The sequence below is a fragment of the Dendrobates tinctorius genome, unplaced genomic scaffold (assembly GCF_039654945.1).
Source record: "Dendrobates tinctorius isolate UK_male_01 unplaced genomic scaffold, ASM3965494v1 ptg000071l, whole genome shotgun sequence".
In the NCBI taxonomy this organism is placed as follows: domain Eukaryota; kingdom Metazoa; phylum Chordata; class Amphibia; order Anura; family Dendrobatidae; genus Dendrobates; species Dendrobates tinctorius.
This window is the reverse complement of record NW_027361739.1, coordinates 17,498,159-17,509,533: the sequence shown is the minus strand read 5'-3', so window position 1 is coordinate 17,509,533 and position 11,375 is coordinate 17,498,159.

The window sequence follows — 11,375 nt, the reverse complement described above, 5'->3', positions numbered from 1 at the left end:
GACAATCAGAGGGAAAGTATAACAGAAACCTGTCACCACTTCTGTATTTATCACCCACTCCTGGTTTTGGCTTACAGACACTGAGGTAATATGCTGACCACATACTGAATGTGGCCTTAAAGGGGGTTCGGTATTCTCGGTCTGTGCTCCATGGCCTCCACAGTGATCCAGTAATGACCATCGTCCCTGTGCACACAAGGGATTTTTCCCACATGGACAATGATATGTGGACCCGGCTAGTGCTTGCCGATATCCAGCAGCTCCTTCACCTGTTCACAGTGCAGACAAGCACACGGAGCCAGTCATATCCACAACTTGCGGACAGGACAATCAGTGTGGTAAAATTCATTTTTTTCTAATGGATTCCTGGAGACCCCACCTGCATAGCTCCAAATGTAATGGGCCGCACCTTTCTAGTCGCATTGTGCATATCGCATACTCGGTCGCCTGACCGCCATTTCCACGTTCACAGTGTGAACGTCGCCTTACTCTGACCATACACATGGTCAAACCTAAAAGCAAGTTTTGGGAAAACGGAATATCAGATATCCTCATGCTCACTTTCTTTTTTCTCAGTAAGAAGTCCGCTCTACTTTTTGAGAAAACATTGCGCACCCACCTCAGCATGTGTGCATATGGGGGGTCAGGAGAAATCACTGCCGGCCTTACGAACATTTGGGCAATAGACTGCTTTCAAGATAAGGGGCTTTATTCCTTAGCGCTGCTTTTTAACAATGCAGAGAAGTAAGTGAACAGCTCCCCTTAGCATCAGAAGTTCTCCTGGGTTTCATCTACCGAGGATAGCGGAGACCCTGGAGAACACGGTCAGGGCTGTTTTCTTTCATCCCCGATCATGTGATTGCTGTTAGTCAACCAAAAAAAAGCGAAGTCACATTTAAAAATAATTTCTCATCTGACATGATCTAATATGACAGAGGAGAGAGAAATTATGTCCTCAAGCCCCTCACGGTACCTCGGTTATTTGTGATGCCACCCCCCGACCCTCCTCCTCCTCTTTATTAAGAAGATGGCAGAAGTGTGATCATCCCTCCACAGACCACATTTCCGATTTGACAGTTTACCCCACTCCAACTGGCATTGTGCTTGGTGATGTAAGGCTGCATGCAGCTCCTTGGCCATGGAAACCCAGGTCGTAAAGCTCCCAGAGCACAAATTTAGTACTGATATTAATGAGGTTTGGTTTATTAAGATATGGAGTCGGCAGAGATTTGTGACTTTTCTGCCCTCTGCTCCTTAGCATTCGGTGACACCACTCTGCAACCTTACATGATGTCCACTTTGTGACTCCTTCTACCTTCCAAGAATACCACTCACAGGTGATGGTGGAATGTTTAGAAGTAGCCATGATTTGACTACTGGGGACTACAAAGGGACAAGGTAACAACACTTAGCTTGTGTACACCGCTGCTTAACTCCACAGCACAGCAACAGGACTCCAAACACCAGACTTGGCTGACACCAGAGAGCTGCTTCTGCAAAGGTTGGTCTCCAAAGAAGAACTGTATCACCAACAGACAGCTGATGCATCAGATGAAGAAAAAGGCTTGTATCGTTCCAGCTCCCATAAAAAATTGATGAACTTTATTGATCCATTAAAAATATTAAATGTGGCAAACTGTTCTCTGCATCAGATCAAGGCAAAGCGACATATTTTGATCAGAGCGATCTTTATCACAGCTTGTTCATGAGAGGCAACTTTCATAGAATGGTAGAGTTGGAAGGGACCTCCTGGGGCATCTAGTCCAACCCCCTGCTCAAAGCAGGATTCGCTAAATCATCCCAGTCAGATGTCTGTCCAGCCTCTGTTTGAAGACTTCCATTGAAGGAGAACTCACCACCTCTCATGGCAGCCTGTTCCACTCATTGATCACTCTATCAAAAAGTTTTTTCTAATATCTAATCTGTGTCTCCTCCCATTCAGTTTCATCCCATTGCTCCTAGTCTTTCCTTGTGCAAATGAGAATAAGGCCTCTTTCACACATCCGGTTTTCAGCATCAGGCGCGATGCGGCGAAAAGTGTAAAAACCGGATCCGGCGCCGGTTGCCACCGGATCCGGTTTTTCCCCCATTCAGTTTCATTATTGCCGCATCGCGCCGGATACCTATGCGGCATATCCGGTTTTTGCCTGATCCGGCAAAAACAGCCTGTCCGGCGTCTGGAAAAAACGTTCCATGTAACGTTTTTTTGCAGCGCCGGACCGGCTTTTTCCACAGCGCATGCCCGGACTCTATGAATGTTAACCCCACAAGTGCCCGGCGAGAGAGAGAGAGATCTCTCTCTGTCACCCGGACACTTGTGAGAGATCTCTCTCGCCGGGCACTTGTGGGGTTAACACTCACAGTGTCTGGGTGAGAGGGAGAGATCTCTCTGTGGGGTTAACCCCACAAGTGCCCGGCAAGAGAGAGAGATTCTCTTGCCTGGACACTAAGTGTTAACCCCCCATGTCTCTCTCTCTCCACCCCCCTCTCCTAAAAAACCCTTGTGATTAATCCAGGTTTTATTATTTTGAACAGATTGAAATAAACTAGGAGAAATTTGGTTGCCAATTGATGGCGCTTTTCCGGATATCACATTAATTCCAGATGACAAAATCTCAGCAAGAGATTCATCCTCATGTGAAATTGGTAAAAATTTGGTAATGATTTTTTTTATTTCACCAAATTGAGGACTAAATTGTAAATTAACATGGGGCTTGTATGAAAAATCATTTTTTTTTTACGCATTTGTCTGATTGGATTATATGGAGAAATTAAATCCTCACGTTTTCTTTCACCTACCAAATGTCGCGCTCTTTTGAAGGTCCACTTAGGACAATTTTGATCTATTAATTTATTATCCAATACATCCAATTCTTTATCAAGATCGTGAGTGTTAAGGCCCTTTTACATTTAGCGATGCATCAGCGATCCGACGAGCGATCCGACGCGGTCAGGATCGCTGGTGCATCGCTAAATGATCGCTAGTGAGCTTTCACACAGAAAGATCTCACAGCGATTCAGCAGCGACGCAGCGCACGATACTTACCTTTCACACCAGGCGATCCTGCGTCCTCCCGCCCGCGTCCACGCGTCGCTCGTCGTCACAGCAGGAAGCCCCAGCAGGAAGCGCCCGACGAGAAATGGAGCAGGACATTCTCGCGCGATCAGCGATGGACAGCGGGGGAGGCGGTCGCTGGTAAGTATCACACATAGCGATATCGCTAGCAATATCGCTATAACGTCACAAAACCAGTGACGTTTTAGCGATATTGCTAGCGATATCGCTTAGTGTAAAACCCCCTTTACTATAATTTCTCTTTATCTTAATGTACTCTCCTAGAGGAACCGATTTAATAGTATGTTTGGGATGGCTGCTCCATGCATGAAGAATTGTATTGACCCCAAAAGGTTTATAGTGCTGTTTTGTGGATATGTTGTTATCACATACACCATATAAATCGAGATCCTAAAAAGAAATACCATAAGAATCAAAAGTATGAGTAAAGCGGATGCTGTATGTATTAGAATTAATGTAATTAATGAAATCTGGTATGGCAGACACATTGGCCCACCCAAATAATGAGGATATCGTTGATGTATCTGCCATACCAGATAATGGTTTCAACAAATGGGTTAGTGGCAGAAATAATAATTCCAAATTCCCAATAGGCCATGACGAGGTTAGCTAAAGAAGGTGAAAACAGGCCGCACATGCGGTATGTCCGCCCATGCCGGGTGTGGTGACTGCGGTGAAGCGGGGTCCCATGGTCGCTACTGGAGGAGGCAAGTGTGTGCGGTGCAGCGCTGTGTCCCCAGTGGCAGTGTCACGCTATGTCTCCGCTGCTGCGGGGGGCTCTGCTGACATTTTGTGAAAAGACCAGAGCCCCCGGCAGTTCTTCCATGGTTTCCTGTGCGGTGAATTCCAGGACAATGGAACACCCCATCATCCCAGCCTGTGGCCTGCAGCAACGCTACACAAGGCAGACCACATGTATCTCTTTCTCCACCCATTGTGGTATCTTAATGTCAACTCCTGTCCCAAGTTACATTAAAAGTGTTATGGAGGCAGTGCCCTAAATAGTATATGTCCTACATAACAAACTACCCGATAGAAGAGTGAAGACAGGGACACAGAGCTGCAGAATGCAAGAGATGCAAGCAGTGTCGGACTAGAGTGCCAAGGACCCACCAGGAACCAATTCCAGTGCCCCACTTTTACAGCTGCGTAGTTTGCAGATTCCATATACAGAACCCCTAAGTGCCAGAAAGGCGGAATCCCCTCTCAAGTGACCCCCTTCTGAAAATTGCACCTGTCATAAACTGAGAGGCTGAGGTTGCCTCCAGTTATCAGGGATTTATTATATCCCACCAATTGTCACAAATTTACTCTTTGTTAGTGGTCGTGGGTCCTATAACCACCCACAACTTTTGTTTCCACCTTCAGTTCCGGTTTTGGAACTTGCAGCTCTCTGGCACCCCCCTTACCCTCAGGTCAGTCAGGGAACTGCACCTAGGACCAGAAAGGCTGCCTTGTTGTGTACTGGCTATTAGGCACTCTGCAGTGAGGGTGGTATGTATGTCCCCAGACCCAGGGTGGCTAATACACACATAAAACCTCCGTTCCGTCACTGCCAGAGTCTCCCAAATCCCCAGAACACTGTGCTGCCACCAGCTCCTCTTTCTACGTAAAAATCAATGTCGGGTCAGGAGCCAACCCACATGGTAACGTAATTAGCGTGGAGGTAGTGGCTGTACGTTATAGAGCAAGGAGAAGTGAAACTAGTAAATTTATAGATTTACTCCAGAAAGGATAGGCAGTGTTTACAAAAATATAAAAGATGCTATTAAAAGAGACAACATACAGTATATACAGACAATTACAAAATAAAGTGGATTAAAATATTAATATCACAGGTAAATAGGGCCCCCAAGGCTGAAACCTGTACTTTTAAGGTACTTGTGGAAAGACCCAATTCGTGACCCCTCTGGAGGAATTCTAGAATCTGTTTTGTGTGTATTCCATCCCTGATATTAAACTCAGAGGTGGACAGGAATCGCCTCCAGGTTCTAGCATAGATATTTGTGGTAGCTTGATTCCTGCTTTTCAGAAGGGTATGTGATAAAACACTCCGGGATCGCCTTTGCTGGGGTCAAAGGTCACGTGCGTTCAGCATGAAACTCAGGCGCAGAGCTGGGATTCGTGTATAACTGACCCTGGGTCAGGTTTATTAACGGTGAAAGCAATGCAAAAGGAAATAAAACATAAAACAAATCCTTGCCTGTCCGGCACTAAATAAACAATGGACAACCTAACTACCAACTGGCGGGCTTCTCCCGTCCAGCCAAACCACAGTTGCAGTGGGCACTGCTTCCACTCACGTGTGTCTCTCACACAGACAGGCTCTCTGTGTTCCCAGGCTGAGACACTCACACAACCACCTTGCATCCTTTTATATCCACCTCCCATTATCCATTAGTAAGCAGGTGCGATACTGACCAGACTAGGCCACATAGGAAAGGAATCTGGGTGAGATATACCTGCCCTCATCCACTATTCCCACATGATTCTCACATATCCCCCCCTTCTGCTCAGACCACTCCGGTCGAGCAATGACACCCGCCAAACAGTGCACTCGGGACAGGGCATCTGCATTTCCCATCTGTACCCCTGGGCGGTGCTCCACCGTAAAAGTGTAGGCCTGCAGGGCAAGGAACCACCGGGTCACCCGGCTATTCTGTTCCTTGTTCAAGTGCATCCACTTGAGAGGGGCATGGTCAGTGATCAGCCTGAACTTTCGGCCCACCAGGTAATATTTGAGGGCCTCTAGAGCCCACTTAATGGCGAGGCACTCTTTTTCTACGACGGCATACCTTTGCTTGTGTTTATTCAGCTTCCTGCTGAGATAGAGGACTGGGTGTTCCACTCCGTCCCTCACTTGTGAGAGTACGGCCCTGATACCGGTATCAGAGGCATCCGTTTGTACCACAAACTCGCTGCGGAAGTCCGGAGTCACCAGTACGGGCTGAGAGCAAAGTGCCCGTTTTAGGCTATGGAAGGCTTCTTCAGCCGCTAAACTCCATTTAATCATGACGGAGTCCTTCCCTTTTGTAAGATCCGTCAGGGGGGTAGCGAAGGCTGCAAAATTGGGTATGAACCGGCGATAATAGCCGGCGATCCCCAGGAAGGCTTGCACCTGCTTCTTGTTGACAGGTTGTGGCCAGTCCTGAACCGCCTGAATCTTATCAACCTGGGGTTTAACAACACCCCTCCAATTACATACCCCAAATACCGGGCTTTTTCTAGCCCGATGTGACATTTCTTGGGGTTCGCGGTTAGACCTGCCTCCCACAGGTCGTCAATTACAGCTTGTACTTTCTGGAGATGAGTCTCCCAGTCCAAGCTGTAAATGACAATGTCATCCAAATAGGCCGAAGCATACCGCCTATGTGGCCTCAAGACTCGATCCATCAGTCTCTGGAAGGTCGCCGGTGCCCCGTGCAGTCCAAACGGCATATACACATACTGAAATAAACCTTCCGGCGTAGCAAATGCTGTCTTTTCTCTGGCAGCCTCAGCCAGAGGGATCTGCCAATACCCCTTTGTTAGGTCTAGGGTCGTAATATACCGGGCTTTTCCTAACCGATCTATTAACTCGTCGACCCGGGGCATGGGGTAGGCATCAAATTTTGAGACCGCATTAAGTTTCCTGAAGTCATTGCAGAACCGGATGGTGCCGTCCGGTTTAGGAATTAGCACAATCGGGCTGGACCAAGCACTGTGCGATTCCTCAATGACACCTAACTCTAACATTGCCTTCACTTCTCGGGAAACGGCTTCACGGCGCGCTTCCGGGATTCGGTAGGGCTTTACGTGAACTGTGACACCAGGTTCCGTTACGATGTCATGTTTTATTAGCGTAGTCTGCCCGGGTTTTTCTGAGAAAAACTTTTGGTTGTGAAGTAGAAACTGCCTGACCTCAGTCTTTTGCCGCTCCGAGAGAGTCTCTGCAACCCGTACCTCCGGTACGGTATGCGAGCAGACAGGACGGGCCAGCTCCGCTGACAAGGCAGACCGATCCTTCCAGGGCTTTATCAGATTTACATGATAAATCTGTTCAGGTTTCCGTTTACCTGCCTGGTATACTTTGTAGTTTACTTCACCAACTCTTTCCTTAATCTCAAAGGGGCCCTGCCACTTTGCCAGGAACTTACTGTCCACCGTGGGGACCAGGATCAACACCCTATCTCCGGGTGCAAACGTACGGATCTTGGCGCCCCTATCATAGATTCTTTTTTGGGCTCCTTGAGCCTGTATCATGTGTTCTTTGACGATAGGCATAACAGCCGCAATACGGTCCTGCATTTGTGTGACGTGATCTATCACTGTTTTAAACGGAGTGACCTGACCCTCCCAGGTTTCTTTTGCAACGTCTAATAGTCCGCGAGGACGTCGGGCGTACAATAACTCGAAAGGCGAGAATCCCGTGGAAGACTGGGGTACTTCCCTGATGGCAAAAAGCAAATACGGAAGTAAATAGTCCCAGTTCTTCCCATCCTTGTCTATCACCTTTCTCAGCATCTGCTTCAGAGTTTTATTGAACCGTTCAACCAACCCGTCTGTTTGAGGGTGATACACGGATGTGCGTAACGGTTCGATTTGTAACAATCGGCAGAGCTCCTTCATTACCCTGCACATAAAGGGGGTCCCCTGGTCGGTGAGTATCTGTTTTGGTATACCGACCCGACTAAACACATGCACCAGTTCCTTGGCAATCGTCTCGGTGGCCGTGTTACGCAAAGGGATGGCCTCCGGGTAACGGGTGGCATAATCCAAGATGACCAGGATGTGTTGGTGTCCACGTGCAGACCGTGGAAGGGGCCCAACTAAATCCATCCCTATCCTCTCAAACGGGACTTCAATAATAGGTAGGGGTACCAAAGGGCTACAGAACCGGGGCTTAGGTGCAGAGGCTTGGCAGTCAGGACAAGACTCACAATATACAAGAATATCGTGATGCATGCCTGGCCAAACAAAACAGTGTAATATCCTTTCGGTGGTTTTCTGGACTCCCAGGTGACCTCCCATCACATGTCCGTGGGCCAGGTCCAACACCTGCCGCCGGTAGGGTTTTGGCACGACTAATAGTTGCACCGTATCTTCCCACTTTTTCTCTGATAGAGTAAATCATTCTCCAGAACCATGTAAGGATATGCCAGCCTAGAGCCAGGTTCTACGGGTACCCCATTTATCACTTTTACATTTGTCCTAGCCTGAGAAAGGGTAGGATCCCTTATTTGCTCGCATTCTCCACCACAATGTGATAAAACACTCCGGGATCGCCTTTGCTGGGGTCAAAGGTCACGTGCGTTCAGCATGAAACTCAGGCTCAGAGCTGGGATTCGTGTATAACTGACCCTGGGTCAGGTTTATTAACGGTGAAAGCAATGCAAAAGGAAATAAAACATAAAACAAATCCTTGCCTGTCCGGCACTAACTAAACAATGGACAACCTAACTACCAACTGGCGGGCTTCTCCCGTCCAGCCAAACCACAGTTGCAGTGGGCACTGCTTCCACTCACGTGTGTCTCTCACACAGACAGGCTCTCTGTGTTCCCAGGCTGAGACACACACACAACCACCTTGCATCCTTTTATATCCACCTCCCATTATCCATTAGTAAGCAGGTGCGATACTGACCAGACTAGGCCACATAGGAAAGGAATCTGGGTGAGATATACCTGCCCTCATCCACTATTCCCACATGATTCTCACAGGTATCAATTAAATTTTTGGAGAAACCTCTATTCTTCATCAGTGCCCTCTCAAACACCACGCCGTCAAATAGAGTCCCGCTACTTGTGGATGGTTGACTGGCCCCTGGTAGAGGAGATCCCGAAGGTTCGGCAGTACCCAGGGATCGCATACTGACATGGTCCTCAACCATGCGAACCAGGTCCTTCTGGGCCAGAATGGGGCAATTAATATGACCCTTGCTCGATCTTCTCTGATCTTTCTTACTACCAGAGGTAAGAGGCTTAATTGTGGAAAGGCATATGCCAGAGAGAAGTCTCATTTTATTAGGAAGGCGTCCACTGCCAGTGGATTTTCCCTGGGGTTCAGAGAGCAGAATGTTTTTTCCTTTCTGTTTTCTTTGCTGGCAAAGAGGTCTACCTCCGGCTGACCCCATTTGCGGACAATCAGGTTGTAAATGTCCGTGTTTAAAGCCCATTCTCCTTGCCTTAAGGGGGTTTTACACATAGCGATATCGCTAGCAATATTGCTAAAACGTCACTGATTTTGTGACGTTATAGCGATATCGCTAGTGATATCGCTATGTGTGATACTTACCTCCTACCGGCTCCCCCGCTGTCCATCGCTGATCGCGCGAGAATGTCCGGCTCCATTTCTCGTCGGGCGCTTCCTGCTGGGCTTCCTGCTGTATGAGACGAGCGACGCGTGGAGGCGGGCGGGAGGACGTCAGGATTGGTGTGTGTGAAAGGTAAGTATCGTGCGCTGCGTCGCTGCTGCATCGCTGTGAGATCTTTCTGTGTGAAAGCTCACTAGCGATCATTTAGCGATGCACCAGCGATCCTGACCGGGTCGGATCGCTCGTCGGATCGCTGGTGCATCGCTAAATGAAAAAGGGCCTTTAGGGCCTTGCGGCTTAGAAAGTCTGCCTTCATGCTGTCTTTCCCTCTGATGTGGAGCGCAGTTAAAGATTGAAAATTTTCCTCAGCTATCTGAAAAAGACATTCCGTTATCCACATCAGGGCCTCGGAGGGTGTTCCCCCTTGGTGGTTAATATAGGCTACTGCTACCTGGTTGTCCGAGAGGATCCTCACATGATGACCCTGTAGGTACATAGTTTTTTAACTGCCAACTCAATCGCCAACAGTTCCCTCTGGTTAGATGAGGTTTTAGTTTCGGAGTCCCAATGTCCCTGTACTACTATGTCCCCCATATGGGCCCCCCAACCCAAGAGGCTAGCATCTGTGATTATTATGTGGGTTATCTGCGTCACCCAGGGCACCCCTGAGGATAAGTTATTGTCATCAAGCCACCATCTAAAGGGGGTTTTACACTAAGCGATATCGCTAGCAATATCGCTATAACGTCACCGGTTTTGTGACGTTATAGCGATATTGCTAGCGATATCGCTATGTCTGATACTTACCAACGACCGGCTCCCCCGCTGTCCATCGCTGATCGCGCAAGATTGGGCGGCTCCATTTCTCGTCGTCAGCTTCCTGCTGGGGCTTCCTGCTGTGACGTCGAGCGACGCGTGGAGGCGGGCGGGAGGACGCCAGGATCGCTGTGTGTGAAAGGTGAGTATCGTCCGCTGCGTCGCTGCTGAATCGCTGTGAGGTCTTTCTGTGTGAAAGCTCACTAGCGATCATTTAGCGATGCACCAGTGATCCTGACCGGGTCGGATCGCTTGTCGGATCGCTGGTGCATTGCTAAATGTAAAAGGGCCTTAAGAGATGTAAGAGTCAAAGGGCTTAAAGATACCTGACCCTGTGGAGACCCCTCTAAGGCCCTGCTACTAACTAGGACGTCTCTCTGAAGGGATCTATTGTGAAATTGTGCCCACCTGACCGCTGGGATACATGAGGTTAGAGAGTCTAACAGAGACATGGCTTGCCTGAGGGTCATGGAGGATTTATTGTTTTTTGTTTGGACCTTGCAGGCTTGCCCCTTATGCAGCGTCTGTAAGCTGCATAGGTTGGGGCTTAATATCTCCAGCCGCACACTACTTTCCGGCCGGGACAGCAGCGTGCAGGGAGATTAGACCCCCTTGTTTGCATCAGAGACAACAGTTAATCAGTCACTCTGAGATATCAGTGGGAAGGACCTTTTTCCTTGGATTCACTCCTGAAGATTCTCTTCCTCGGTATAATTCCTCCCTTGCCAACTAAAGTTTATTCAAGGTAATTAGCCCTCTCATGGGGTCATTGCACTTGTTATAGCTGGATATTTTGCATATAACCTGTGTACACTTTAGCGCAAGTTAACCCTATATAGGATTTATTAATTGCCCGAAGTACCTGCTGTTGTATATGTTCTAACTTATCTGATGGCAGAAGACACTGCTGAGTTTCTGAATTTAACAGTAAGCCTAGGAACTTTTGGACTCTTAGGGGCTGAAATCGGGATTTCTTGTAATTTATTATCCATCCGAGGCTCTCTAGTCTGCATTTAGCATTCTCTATCTGGGATAGACAATGGTCCACCGAATTCCCCACAATCAAAAAATCGTCTAAGTACGGAACAGTCAAGATATCAGCCTCCCGCAAATGAGCCATGACTTCGGCCACTATCTTCGTAAATACCTGGGGCACTGCTGAAAGACCAAAAGGAAGAGTACTAAGCTGA